This window comes from Sus scrofa, chromosome 14 (genome assembly GCF_000003025.6).
Source record: "Sus scrofa isolate TJ Tabasco breed Duroc chromosome 14, Sscrofa11.1, whole genome shotgun sequence".
Classification (NCBI taxonomy): Eukaryota; Metazoa; Chordata; class Mammalia; order Artiodactyla; family Suidae; genus Sus; species Sus scrofa.
Genome location: NC_010456.5, coordinates 65,005,877 through 65,021,456, shown reverse-complemented (window position 1 = coordinate 65,021,456; position 15,580 = coordinate 65,005,877). Strand labels below are relative to the sequence as shown.

Genomic DNA, 15,580 nt, shown 5'->3' with positions numbered 1-15,580 from the left:
ATTATTAAAAAAAAAAGAATCTGTATTTTCTAACTTTCCTTCCCCACATTCTATGAATTTTAAATCTTTTTTTAATATCTTCATGTTTGTCCTTTTGCTGTTCCTTGTATTTATCATTGCTTTTACAGTAGTTTCTTGTTTTTCCCCTCTTTTAGATCTGTCTGCTGGCTTATTTAAGTGATTGCTTTCCATTTGTGCTTTCCTCCATTGTATTTCTTCTTCCTTCTTTTTTTTATTTAGAGAAGCCCTTTCAGTATTTCTTGTAGAATGGGTTTAGTATTGCTGTACTCTTTTAGCTTTTGTTTATTGGAGAAATTCTTTATTTCACCTTCTATTTTAAATGGTATTCTTGCTGGATAGATATTCTAGACTGCAAATTTTTTCCTTTCAGAACTTTAAATATATCTTGCCACTCCCTTCTGGCCTGTAGTGTTTGTGCAGAGAAATCAGCTGATAGCCTTACGGGGGTTTCCTTATATTTAACTTTTTATATGTTTTGACTATTAATCTCTTGTCTGATATATGACTTGCAAATATTTTCTTCTGTTCAATAGGTTGTCTTTTCATTCTGTTGATTGTTTCTCTTGCTGTATAGAAGCTTTTTGCTTTGATGTTGCCCTACTTGTTGCTTTTTTCTTTTCTTATTTGTGCTTTTGGTATCATATCCAAAAATTTCATTGCCAAGACCAACGTCAAAGAGCTTCCCCCCTATGTTTTCTTCAGAGTTTTATGGTGGTTAGGCCTTATATTTAAGTCCTTAATCCATTTCTAGTTAAATTTCATGTGTAGTATAAAACAGGGGTTCATTGCTTAGTGGGCCAGAGATCTGGCATTGCCATGAGCTGTGGTGTAGGTTGCAGATGTGACTGAGATCCCACGTGGCTGTGGTTGTGTCATAGGCTGGCAACTGTAGCTCTGATTCGACCCCTAGCCTGGTAACTTCCATGTGCTGCAGGGATGGCCCTAAACAAAAAAGAAAGGGGGAGGGTTAAATTTTATTCTTTGGCATGTGGATTTTGCTTCACTGAATTTTTAAAAAAATTTTTGGATATCTTTTTATTAATTATAGGTGTTCTTTTTACACATATACACAATGTGTGTGTGTATGCCAAATATTTGTATTGTATTTTGAAAGGAATGATGGCATGCATATTTTGCTATGTAGATTTATTTCTTTTCCTACTGAAGTATAATTGAGAATAATATGTTTTAAATACACAACATAATTATTAGACATTTTTATACACTATGAAATGATTACCAAAATAATCATATGCACCCCCTTGTCAAAACAGAGTTTCAAAAAATTTTTGTCTTTTAATGAGAACTCAGGGTTTACTTTCTTAGCAAGTTTCAGTTTTGCAATAAAATATTATTGACTATAGTTATCATGCTGTATATTATATCCCCATAACTTACATATTTTTAAAGGCTGAATAGTATTCCATTGTTTATATATACCACATCTTCTTTATCCAGTCATCCATCAATGGACACTTGGGTTGTTTTCTTCCATTGCTTGCCTTTTGTATATACCGCTACAATGAAACTAAGGATACATATAACTTTTTAATATGTATTTTATTCATATATCTTTTTGAATAGTGTTTATCATTTTCTTTAGATAAATACCTAGAAAGGGAATTGCTGGGTGGTTTTGTAGTTCTATTTTTTTAATTGATTTTTATTTTTTTCCATTATACCTGGTTTACAGTGTTCTGTCAATTTTCTACTGTATAGCAAGGTGGCTCACTCACACATGCATATATACATTCCTTTTTCTCAATTATCTTTTTCCACCATAAGTGACTAGATATAGTTCCCAGTGCTATCATCAGGATCTCATTGCTTATCCATTCCAAAGGCAATAGTTTGCATCTATTAACCCCAAATTTCCAGTCCATTCCAATCCCTCCTCCTTCCCCTTAAGCAATCACAAGTCTGTTCTCCAAGTCCATGAGTTTTTCTGTGGAAAGGTTCATTTGTGCCATCTATTAGATTCCAGATATAAGTGATATCATATGGTATTTGTCTTTCTGACTTACTTCATTCAGTATGATATTCTCTAGTTCCATCCACGTTGTTTGTATATTTTGGTTATTAGCCCCTTATGTGCATATCATTTGCAAATATCTTCTTCCATTCAGTAAGGTGCCTTTTTATTTTGTTGATAGTTTCCTTGCTTGTACAGAAATATTTTTAGTAGATATAGTCCTATTGTTTAGTTTTGCTTTTGTTTCTGTTGCTTTTGGAGTCAGATTAAAAAGTAAATTGTTAAGACTACAGTCAGTCCTGGAGCTTACTGCCTGTGTTTGGTTTTCTGCTGTTACATTTAAGTCTTTAATCCAGTTAGATTTAATTTTTTTTTTTTTTTGTAGAGTAAGAAAGTTGTCCAGTTTTATTATTTTTGGATGTGGTTGACCAGTTTTCCCCAAGCCATTTATTGAAAAGACTGTTCTTTCTCCATTGTAAGTATGTTCTTGTTTCCTTTGTCATAAATTAGCTGACCATGTGGTATGGGTGTATTTCTGGGCTCTCTATTCTGTTCCACTGATTTATCTGTGTTTTATGCCAATACCGTACTATTTTGGTTACGATCCTATTTACTATAGCTTTGTAGTATAATTTGAAATTAGGAAGTGTGATGCCTCCAGGTTTATTCTTCCTTTCAAGGTTGCTTTGGCTATTCAGGATCTTTTGTGGTTCCATACACATTCCAGGATTGATTGTTCTATTTCTGTGAAAAATGTCATTGGAACTGTGATGGGGATTGAATTGATTTCCATTTCCATGGAATGCCTTTTTATACCACCTCCCCTTTCATTCTCTGTGTGTGTCTGGATCTGAAGTGGGCCTCTTGAAGGCAGCACACTACAGGTCTACTTGTATCTATTCAGCCACTCTGTTTTTCGGTTGGAGCATGTAATCTGTTTACATTTAAAGTAATTACCAATATTACCTTTGTATCTTTTATTGCCATTTTGTTAATTTATTGGATACGTTTTTATAGGTCTTTTATCCCCCACATTCTATTTATGTTCTCTTTTGATGACTATCTTTAGTGTTATGATTGTTTTCCTTTTTCCTGTGTGTGATTATATATCTATTAGAGATTGTTTAGTTTACAGTTACCATGACGTTTTTGTGTAGCAGTTCATATATATATATATATATATGATTGTTTTAAGTTGTTGATATCTTCATTTCAAATGCATTTTAAATATCCTTCATTTGTACTCTCCTCCCCTCATGATTACTGTTTCGATATTATATTTTACACACATTTTGTATATACTGAAAGCTTACTGTGAATATAGATAATTGTACTACTTTTGTCTTTTAACCTTGTGGTTAGCTTTGTGTATGGATGATTTCCTTTTACTTGATGTTTGCTTTTACTAGGTGATACTTTTATTTTCATAATTTTCTTATTTCTAGTTATGACATTTTCTTTTTTTTTTTCACCTAGAAAATTTCCTTTAACATCCATTTTAAGCCTGGTTTGGTAGTGCTGAATTCTTTTAGTGTTTTGCTTGTCTATACAGTTTTTGATTTCTTCATCAAATCTGAAGTAGAGCCGTACTGGGTAGTAGATTTTTTTCCCTTTCCTCAGCTTAAATACGATGTTACAGTCCCTTCTGGCTTGCATAGTTTTTGCTGAAAAACCAGTGGATAGCTTTATGGAAGTTCGCTTTTATGTCATTTGTTGCTTTTTCCCTTGCTACTTTCAACACTCTCTTTAATTTTTATCATTTCAATTACAATGTGTCTTTGTGTGTTCATCTTTGAATTTACTCTGTGGGAGAGTCTCTGTACTTTCTGGACTTGGGTGACTGTTTCCTTCTCAGGTTAGAGACGTTTTCAGCTATTGTTTTCAAATATGTTTTCTTTCTCTTCTCTTTCTGGGACCTCTGTAATGCGAATGCATTTCTTGGTTTACCAGGGGTCTCTTAAAATGTCATCATTTCTTTACATTCTTTTCCTGTTCAGTGGCAGTGATTTTCACTGCTGTCTTCCAGCTCACAAGTCCATCCCTCTGTATCATTTAGTCTACTGTTGATTCCTTCCATTGTATTTTTCAGTTCACATATTGTATTTATTTCTATTTGGTTTTTCTTGATAGTTTCTAACTCTTTGTTGAAAACTTTTTACTTCTGTTCTTTGCATTGACTCTTCTCCCAAGTTCTTTCATCATCTTTATGATCATTACAATGAACTCTTTCTTCACTTTATTTAGTTCTTCAGGGATTTTATCTTGAAAGTTTTTCTAGAACATGTTCATCTGCCACCTCATTTTGTTCAAGTTGCTATGTGTATTTTTACATATGTGGTAGGTTAATTATGTTTGAACCTTGAAGAAGTGGCACTCTGTAGGAGACATAGTATGTATTCTGGCAATGCCTTCCTCTCTTGTCACCCAAGGACCCAATATGCTCTAGGAATTCCCCCACAAAGGGTGATGTGGGTCCTTCTGTTGTGGCAGGCTGACTCTGTGGGTGCTCTTGTAGGCTTGATTTGTCCCTGGCCTGGTTGGTTGCCAGGCCCTGCCATATATGAAGGCTTCTGGCTATTGTTTTGCAGGGCCTGGTCATGAGGCAGCTGACTGCAGAACCCCAGCGGACCCTGGGCTAGTGCCGGCTTACTGCTGGGTGGAATTAGAGTCTGGAAGACTCTGGGGCTGTTGCCTCCCGCTATTTATGGATGAAGCCATGTCCTTGGGTTAATTCCAGAGTACTGGCAGGCAGAGGCATATCCTAGCATTTGGCTGCAAGGCCTTTGGATAGCAGAAGTAGTGCAGATCTCTGGGTGGAAGGCTCGTTACTTGCCATTGACAAAGTTGAGTATGAAGTTTGGCCTGTTGTTTGGTGGAGATAGGGCCCAGCTGGCCCCTAGGGCAGTGTGTGTCTTGCTGTGGGTGGTTTGCTTGTGTCAGATGTCTGCTCCCTGTGTTTGAGGCTGGTCTAGAGGCTTGTGAAGTTTTCCTGGAGGGAGCGGCTGATCTTGCCCACTAGTGCATGAACTTGGGTCTTGGCCCTCTGGTGGGTAGCACCATGTCTCTAGGTGGCTGTAGCTTCTGAAATCTTTTGGTACCTTGTCTGCTGATGAGTGGGGTTGTGTCCCCACTCAGTTTGTTGTTTGGCATGTGACATCCTAGCATTGGCACCCATAGGTTATTGCACAGGGCCAAGTCTTGGTGTTCATGAGCTGGGATGGGGTCCCTAATAGTGAATAGCAGCACTGTATTTCATGCAGTAGAACAAACTCCTAGTTGTTGCTTCTGCAAGTGTATATGTCCCCAGGGTGAGCTGAAGCCATATCCCACATCTTTGGAGACTTTCCAAGATGAGCAGGTAGGTCTGACCCAGGTTCATATCAAAGCAGTACTTTTGCCCTAGGTCCCAAGTGTGCATGAGATTTTGTGTGTAACTCTTTAAAAGAGAAGTCTCTATTTCATGCAGTCTTTTGGGACTCCCTAAATTAAGCCCTGCTGGCTTTCAATGTCAAATGCTCTGGGGCTCCACTTCCTGGTAGAGGAACTCAGGCTGAGCAGCCCAATATAGGGCTCACAACTCTCCTGTGAAAGAACCTGTACACTATAATTATTCTTGTTTGTGGGTTGTTTAGCCTGGACATAGCACTTGAGTATATAATGAGTCACCTTTCCTACCTGTCTATTGTGGTTCCTTCTTTATGCCTTTATTTGTGGAAGATCTTTTCCAGTAGGTTCCAGTCTTTTTCATCAGTGGTTGTTTTGTAGATTGTTGTGATTTTGGTGTGCTCCTGAGAGGTGGAGAGCTCAGGGTCTTTCTACTATGCCAACTTGGTCAGTCACCAGTTTTGCTTTAACTTTTCAACAATGCTGTGTAGTTTTCATTGTAGATATTTGCTAAATTTATAACTAAACATTTTATTGCCATCACTAAATTTTTTCCTCTTTTAAAAAATTACCACTAGGATCTCAGAGTCCCCTTCTTTTATTACTTATATTGGTAATTCATATTGTTATCTTTTCTCTTTCCTAATCATAATTAGCCATATTAATATTCCTGCAGAATTAACTTTTGTGCTGATTATTATTTATATTTAAATTCATTTATCTCTGCAAGTTCTTTATTATTTCCATTCTTTTACCTCTTGGGGTTTAATTTTCAAAAGTCCAATTTTTTTCTTCCTATCCCTCCTCTATTAGATGTGAATTTAAGGACAAGGACAGTATCTAATGTTTGACATGTAAAACCTCAACAGATATTTTAAAAATCACTTGTAGATAGCAGAAATGAAAAGATAGCCAAGTGAAATACTGAGGAATTGCAATCTAACACTTGTATTAGCTCTCAATCTGTAATAAATTATTCTGAAGTATCTGGTCTGATGGGGAAGGGAAAGAAAATACAAGCAAATGATTTAAAATATAAATCCATTCTAAAATGATGCAATATAGTAATGGAGAAGGAAGACAGATATGGATCAGTCAGACTGGGTCAAATTTGAGTCTCTAGATTTTGGACAAATCACTCTGAGCTTCAGTTTCTTGACCAGAAAATATGGTAACACTACCATTGAAAAGTTTTGTAAGATTAAATGAAAGAAGATGTAAAACACCTGTAACCATGCCTAGACTATATTAAGACTCAAGCCATTTCTATGAGTCTCAGTGTCCATATTTGTAAAATATGCTTTCATAGAATACTTGTTGAGTGTACAGAAAAAAGATAAATAACATGCTTAGCACAGGGCAGTCTATTTCATATATACCCAGAATATTTATTCCTCTAAATATACATAGAACCTCTAAATCATGTTACAGTTATAGGTGATAGAAAGAAATCTATATACAGCTTCTTTGGGTTCTAATTTTTATTTAAAACATTCTATATCTTGCTTTTCCAACTGAAGACTTGGATGTGTTTTTTTTAAAGCCCACCTGTGAATCAGTGCAATGTTAACTGGAAATGGAAAAGAAAGCCAAAATGGGAACACATAAAACAACTTTTGGACTTCTGTATTCAACAAAGTAGAGTGGATATTGACAATTGGAGATCAGGAATTTTAAATTATCTCTTTGTAGCTGAGTGACCACTAAATCCAATATTTTGAAATATTTTTGAGGAATCAAATATATTCAGTCTCTGAGGAATTTTATATAGCAAATAAATAGCTCCCCAATACAATGGATGCTTATTAAAAAAACCCTAAATTTCTATTAAAACATGAAAGGTGAGTGTCCATTATGATTTTTCTAGGTCATAATGAATACTCATCACCATGAATATTGCTAAAGTGATTGGTGAGATACTCTCACACTTTGCACTACTGCTCACATATCATTGACTAAAAAAGTTATGTCTGTGGACAACTTCAAGTGAAAAGAGAAGCACAATCCTTCTGTAAGCAGCAGTAATATCTACCACAAATTTTAAAAATCTATTTTGAATAGAAAATAAATAGGTGTAAATCACTTGTTTCCCTCATCCTCTCTACTTAACGGGCCATGAAAGAATTTCCAGTTTCAGAATCCAGGCAGAAAACTATTTGGTATAAATTCATTCAACACTCATATTTTCTTAACCATATGCCAGTGTTTCTAAGTGTTTTATATACATTTGCTCATTTATTCAAAATAATCTTAAGAGGTCAGTCTTTTTATCCCTACTTAAAAGATGAGGAAGATGAGATACAAAGCAGCTCAACTGTTTTCCCATGGCACACAACTGGCATTCAGATTCAGTCAGCCTGACCCCAGAATCCACACTCTGAACCAGTGTACACAGCCTTTCACAGACAGAATACTAAGGAAGAGTTTCAGAGAGAATAGGTCCTTAAAAACAATTTTTTTAAAAAAAGAATTCTGTGTCAGGCTTTGAGTTGGGTATTTCATGAATCCTCATGAAAATTATGCATCAAAATGCAGCCATAATTCAGGAAGACCACTGCTGGAATTGAGAATATCTTCACAATGAACCAAAATGCTTCACTGTTGCACACATTAGGAAAGAGAATCCTATTTATTTCATATTACTTTTGCCATGTTTCTATATATGGCCCTAACATAAATTCTGCCTGGTGTTTACCTTTGTCTGATAAGTGGGGAGCAAAACACTGAAGAATGTGTTGTCTTCGTCTTTTGAAGAAAATGTTCACTTTGCATGGTTGCATGGAACAAAGAGAATTAAAACATACATATCATTTATATTATATTTTATAACTTCATATTAATAGCAAGTAAAATTTATAGAAGACAAAACTAGAAATAAGTCATTTCTTCTGAAAATATTTTAACTTCTTTAATTCTGATTTCTAAGGAATCAAATTCTACATTACGTGCCATCTTCTACTTGAACGTGTCAATCAGCTATTATAGGGGTTGGCAAACAATAGCTTGCATGTCAATTCTGGCCTGCCACCTATTTCTATAAATAAAGTTTCTCTGCAGCACAGTCACACCCCACTTTTGTATTTTCTATGGCTGCTTCTGTACTACAGAGGCAGTTAAGTAGTGGTGATAGAGATGGTCTGGCCCACAAAGCCTAAATTATTTACTTTGTCACCATTTTAAGAAAAAAATTCCAACCTTTGGTCTATGAAAACTATACCAGCTGCTTAGCAATTGATAATAAGTAAGGCATTTTAAAAGTTCTTTATCCTGTTATTAGTATTTTGCTCCACTCTGAAAATCACTATTCAAGCTCAGAGAAGGGCCAGTTAAAACCATAGTGAACAGAGTTCCTAGCCCCATTAGATAATGGAAATCCATATCCATGATAAAATTGACTTCACTCTTGAATAATGACCATCAACATAAAACTTACTTTTAAGCATCTCTCTTTTCTGGTGCTCTGTCAATCACAAATCCTATTTATATTTATTCCAGATTTAGAGTAGGCACCATTCAAAGACACCTAATAATAAAGCAGAGGCCCATGTTACAGTCTAAATTAATAATTAAATTGCTAATAATGGAAGGAGAAATCAGCATTTCTTTTCAGCTGCATATTTTGATATCTATGTATGCTGAAATTTTTGATAGAATTTACAAATAGCAAAACTAAGACAGAATTGTAATGAAACGATTACCAGGAAGTTGTGTCAGAGAGCTTGCTTTAAACATCCTGTTTAATTTTGGGGATGAAAGGGGGGAATATTGCAGACATTCTTTACTTAATAGTTGCAAGCCAAGCTTAATTAAGGAGACCAAATATTGATTTGCAAAGGCAAACAGAATTTGATGCCTAGCGTTATCATTTTATTATTATTTTTTTTTGTTCTCAGTTCAACATACCAGCAGGCTTGAACTGTGGGTGACATACACAATTAAAATTGAATAAAAAACTTAAGAATTTTCTTATCTAGCTTCCTATTCCTTTTTATGTTATTCAAATTACAACCCTGCCATCATCTCTGCAAAATAAATCAAGCTGGAATTCCAGTTGATATAATGAATATTTTAATTTTTTCAGATAAGACCATTGCTGCATTTTCTGCTAGTATAAGGGTAAATTGATGAAGAAAGTCACTAAAAGTGGTATTTTCTGTTAACTAATTAAATCCTCATAAAGAGAAGAAAATTCAATATTTAAATTTGTATACTATTATTTTATCTTTTTGATATGTGGTCAGTTTACATCAAGACAATAGTGTCAAATACGAAAATTATTTTCTATTAAAATTTTAAACATGCCAAAAAATTGAACAGAAATATCCACCATCAAGATTCAGCAACAGGTAATATTCACATTTTTATTTGCTTGCTTTGTTTCTAGTATTTCAAGGTAGTCTCCTAGCTTTTAATTTATGTACTTACTTACATTGACTCTTAAATACCAAATCTGTTTATTCCTGATTATATTACATTTTGAATGTTTATGATTGATTTTTTCACCTTTTCTCTCTATCCTCTATTTCTAGTAGAGAGTAAAACTAAAGTTACGAAGGATTGGAGACAAGATGGCAGAGTAAAAGGACTCTGAGCTCACCTCTTTTCATGAGAACACCAAAATCATATCGAACAGCTGAATAACCATCAATAAAAAAAGACTGGAATGCACCAAAAAAAAAAAAAAAAGATTTTCTATATCCAAAGGCCTAAAGAAGAAACCACAAAATGATAGGAGTGCACTCATGATATAATCAAATCTCATACCTGCCAGGTGGGTGAGCCACAAACTGGAGATGATTATGTCACAAAAGTTCTCCAATATGACTGAGAGCTTTGAGCCCCCACCATACTCCCTAGCCAATATGAGTGAGAGCTTTGAGCCCCACCAGGCTCATGAGGAGGACCCTCAGAGCATTTGGCATTGAAGGTCAGCAGAACTTGGCAACAGGAGCTCCTCAGGAGTGGGGGAAACAGACTCCACTCTTAGAGGGCACACACAAGGTCTAATGCACATTCAGACCCACGACAGAAGCAGTGACTACATGGGACCCCAGGCAAGACATACCTACTTGTAAGTCTTGGGGAGGCCTGGTGCAGCTACTGGTCTCTCCATGGTCATACTAGTGGCAGACACGGTGGAGACCTCTGTCTATTCTGGGCGAAGTCAGATATTTTGGGTTCTTGGGACCCAAGACCTGGCCTTGCCCAGCAGCAATTACGTTCCAGTTCTGGGACACCTCAGGTCAAACAAGCAATAGGGTGGGAACACAGCCCCACCCACCAGTAGATAAGCTGCCTAAAGACTTTCTCAGCCCACAGCCACCTCTAAACATGCCCCTAGATGCAACCTTGCTCACTGGAAGGCCAAGACCCAGCTCTACCCACCAGTGGACAGGCACCACTCCTTCCTGTTAGGAAGCCTGCACAAGCTTCTAGACTAACCTCACCCACCAGGGGGCAGACAGCAAAAGCAAGAAAATATAATCCTCTAGCCTGTAGAACTGAGTCTGAAAACAGAGGTCCAAACCTACTTAGCAGGTCCCTGGTCTTTGGATGATGAGAGGGCATGTATTGCTGGGACATCCTGAACAAAGGGTCTTTTCTCCAAGGATGAGAAATGTAACTAAGCTACTACATACAAAAAAAAAAAAAAAAAAAAAAAAAAAAAAAAAAAATAGAAATGTAAACAAAATGAGATGACAAAGGAATATGGTCCAGATGGAGGAACAAGGCAAAATCCAAGAACAACAACTAAGTGATGTGGAAATAGGCTATCTACATGAGAAGGGTTCAGAGTAATGATTGTAAAGATGATACAAGAACTCAGGAAAAGAATGATGCATAAAGCAAGAGGTTACAATAATTTTTTTCAAAGAACTAGAAAATTTAAAGAATATAAGAAGTGAGGGAGTTCCCATCATGGCTCAGTGGTAACAAACCTGACTAGGATCCATGAGGACACAGTTTCAATTCCTGGCCCACTCAGTGAGTTAAGGATCTGGTGTTACCATGAGCTGTGGTGTAGGTTGCAGATAGGCTTAGATCCTGCATTGCTGTGGCACAGGCTGGAAGCTGTAGCTCTGATTTGATCCCAGCCTGGGAATTTTCATATGCCTCAGGTATGGCCCTAAAAAAAATAAAAAAAGAGAGTGAATACAATAAGTGAAAAAAAAAATACTAGAAAGAACCAGTGTAGAATAAATGAGGCAGAAGAAGAAATCTGGAGGAGAGAGTGGTGGAAATCACTGCCACTAAATAAAATAAGGAAAAAAGAATAAGAAAAAAGAGAGTTTAAGTGACTTTGGGACAACATAAAATGCAATATTTGAGTTTAAGGTTCCAAGAAGGAGAAAAAGAAAATACCTGAGAAAATATTTGGAGAGATAATAACTCAAAATTCCCATAATATGAGAAAGGAAAAACCCAAGTCCAGGTAGGACTGATAGACCCACACAGGAACACACTAAGATACATAGTAATCAAATTGACAAAAATTAAAGAGAAAATACTAAAAGCAACAAGGGAAAGGCAACAAATGCAAAGGAATCCTTGAAAGACTATGAGCTGATTTTTCAATAGAAACTCTGCAGGCCAGAAGGGACTGGCCTGATATATTTAAAGTGATGAAAAGTGAAAACCTAAGCAAGAATACTCTGCCCAGCAAGGCTCTCTTTCATATTTGACAGAGAAATAAAAAACTTTACAGACAGGCAAAAGATAAAAGAATTCAGCACCACCCAACCAATTTTACAACAAATCCTAAAGGAACTTCTCCAAGCAGAAAACAAAAGGACACAAGTAGAAACAAAATTTATGAAGTCATCCACACACAAAACCAGTAATCATGAGAAGAGGAGAGGAAAAATGTAGGATATTTGAAAGCAATTTTAAAAATAATGTATACTGCTTTATCAAAACCTCATCATAACCATAAATGACAAATCTATAATTGATGCACACAAAAGAAAAAGGAATCCAAATGCAACACTAGTCATCAAATAGAAAAGGAAGAAAAAGACTTACAAAAACAAATCCAAAACAATTAACAAAATGGCAACAAGAACATACATATTGATAACTACCTTAAATGTAAATAGATTTAACGCTCCAATCAAAAAACAGATGGGTTGAATGGATACAAAACCAAGATGTGTGTATATACATTGTCTCCAAGAGATTCACTTCATTACAGGCACATACAGCTAAAGGTGAAGGGTTAGATAAAGCTATTTCATGGAAATGAAATCAAAAGAAAGCAGGAGTAGCAATACACATACCAGACAAATACACTTTAAAAATTGTTTATAAGAGATAAAGAAGGACACTACATAATGATTAAGAGATCAAAGAAGAAGATATAACAATTTTAAATTCATACGAACCCAACACAGAAGCACCTCAATATATAAGGCAGGTGTTAACAGACATAAAAGGAAAAATTTATATTAATGCTTATTTCAGGGGACAGATCTTCCAGACAGAAAATGAATAAGAAACACAGGCCTTAAATGACACATTAGACCAAATGGACTTAATTGATGCTTATAGAACATTTCACCTAAAAGCAGCAGAATACACATTCAAGTGGACATGCAACATTCTCCAGGATACATCACATGATAGGCCTCAAAACAAGCCTTGGTAAATTTAAGAAAATTGAAATCATATCAAGCATCTTTTCCAACCAGAACACTATGAGATTAGAAATCAACTACAAGAAAAAAAAAACTGCAAAAAACACAAATACACGGAAACTAAACATATGCTACTAAACAACCAATGGATTATTGAAGAAATCAAAGAGGAAATAAAAATATCTAGAGACAAATGAAAATGAAACATGACAATCCAGAAACTATGGGACACAGCAAAAGCAATTATAAAAGGGAAGTTGTTGGTACTACAAAATTACCTCAGGAACCAAGAGAAATCTCAAATATGCAACCTAATATTATACCTAAAGGAACTGGAGGAAGAGGACCAAAGACAAACAAAACCCCCACAAGTTAGTAGAAGGAAAGCAATTATAAAAATTAGAGCAAGGAGAAATAGAGCATCAATAAAACTAAAAACTGGTTCTTCAAAAGATAAAATTGATAAACCTATAGCCAGACTCATCAAGAAAATAAGAGAGTGTGTCCCAATCAATAAACTTGGAAAATAAAAAGATGTTATGACAGATACCACACAAATACAAAGGACCATAAAAGACTACTACAGGTAACTATGTCCCAATAAAATGGACAATCTAGAAGAAAGGGAAAAATTCTTAGAAAGGTACAATCTCCCAAGACCAAACCGGGAAGAAATAGAAAATATGACTAGACCAATTACCAGAACTAAAATTGAATCATTAATATAAAAACTTCCAACAAACAGAAGTACAGGACCAGATAGCTTAACAGGCAAATTCTGTCAAATATTTAGAGAAGAAGAGTTAACACCTATAATTCTGAAACTATTCCAAAAAATGTCAGAAGAATGAACATTTCTGAACTTATTCTATAAAGCCACCATTACCTAGATATCAAAACCAGACAAAGATACCACAGAAAGAAAACTGCAGACCAATATTATTAGTGACCTTAGATGCAAAAATCCTCAACAAAGTACTAGCAAACCAAATCCAACAATACATTAACAGCATCATACATTATGATCTAGTGGGATTTATCCCAGGGATGCAAAGATATTTCAGTGCCTATCAATTGGTGTGATATACCACAGAAACAAATTGAAGAATATATACCATATGAACATTTCAATAGATGCAGAAAAATCTTTTGATAAAATTCAACATCCATTTATGATAAAAATTCTCTAGAAACTGGGCATTGTGGGAACATACCTCAATATAATAAAGGCCAAGTATAGCAAACAACAGCTTATATCAAGCTCACTGGTTAAAAGCCAAAAGCATTTTCTCTAAGACCAAGAACAAGACAAGGATGTCCACTGCTGACACTTGTATTCAACATAGTTTTGGAAGTCCTAGCTACAGGAATTACAGAAGAAAAATAAATGAAGGGGATCCAAATTGGAAAGGAAGAAATAAAATTGTTACTCTTTGAAGACAACACAAAAAATCTACTAGAGCTCATCAATGAATTTGGTAAAGTTGTAGAATACAAAATTAATAGAAATCTGTTGTACTTCTACACTAACAACAAAATATCAGAAAGAGAAATTAAGGAAATAATTAACCATCAAATAAAAAAGAATAACTTACCTAGGAATAAACCTACCTCAGGAGGCAAAAGACTTGTTCTCTGAAAATTGGAAGATGCTGTTAAAGAAATTGAAGATTACGCAGACAGATGGAAAATTATGCTGTGTTCTTGAATTGAAGAATCATATTTTTTTTTTTTTTTTTTTTTTTTTTTTTTTTTGCTTTTTAGGGCTGCACCCGTGGCATATGGAGGTTCCCAAGCTAGGGATCTAATCGGAGCTGTTGCTGCTAGCCTACACCAGAGCCACAGCAATGCTGGATCCAGGCCACATCTGCAAACTACACCATAGCTCATGGCAACACAAGTATCTTAACCCACTGAGTCAGTCCAGGGATTGAACCTGTAATCTCATGGTTCCTAGTTGGATTTATTTCTGCTGCACCAAGACAGGAACTCCCAAAAATCAATATTGTTGAAGTGACCATACTACTTGAGCTAATCTATAGATTCAGTGCAATCCCTATCACATTACAAAATGGCATTTTTCATAAAACTAGAATGAAAAAATTATAAAATTTGTATGAAAATGCAATAGATCCTGAATAGCCAAAACAATCTTGAGAAAGGGTAACAGCTAAAAGTGTCATACTCCCTGACTTCAGATTATATTACAAGGCTAAATAAAGAAAACAGTATGGTACTGGCACAAAAACAAAAAATTTAAAAAATGAACAGGATACCCCAGAAATAAATCCATACATCTATAGTCATCTAATCTACAAGGCAAGGTAGGCAAGAATACACAATGGAGAAGTCAGTCAATTCAATAAGTGGTTTGGGGAAAACTGGACAGCTGTATTATATATAACAGGCTGAAATTAGAACATTCTCTAACACACATTTAGACACAGACCTTATTATACCTGTTGCAAAAATAAACTCAAAATGGATTAAAGATCTAAATGAAAGATGGATACTATAAAACTCCTTGTGGAAAACATAGGCAGGACACTCTTTGACATAAATCATAGCA

General features: G+C 35.4%; 1 long non-coding RNA gene across 1 annotated transcript in view; it reads left to right on the top strand.

Moving 5' to 3' along the window:
- Positions 1–11,309, top strand: part of LOC110256660 — a 132,966-nt gene extending 121,657 nt beyond the window's left edge. The window contains exon 4 of the long non-coding RNA XR_002338516.1: positions 9,910–11,309. This is a non-coding gene — a long non-coding RNA (uncharacterized LOC110256660). The remainder of the gene's footprint in view (positions 1–9,909) is intronic.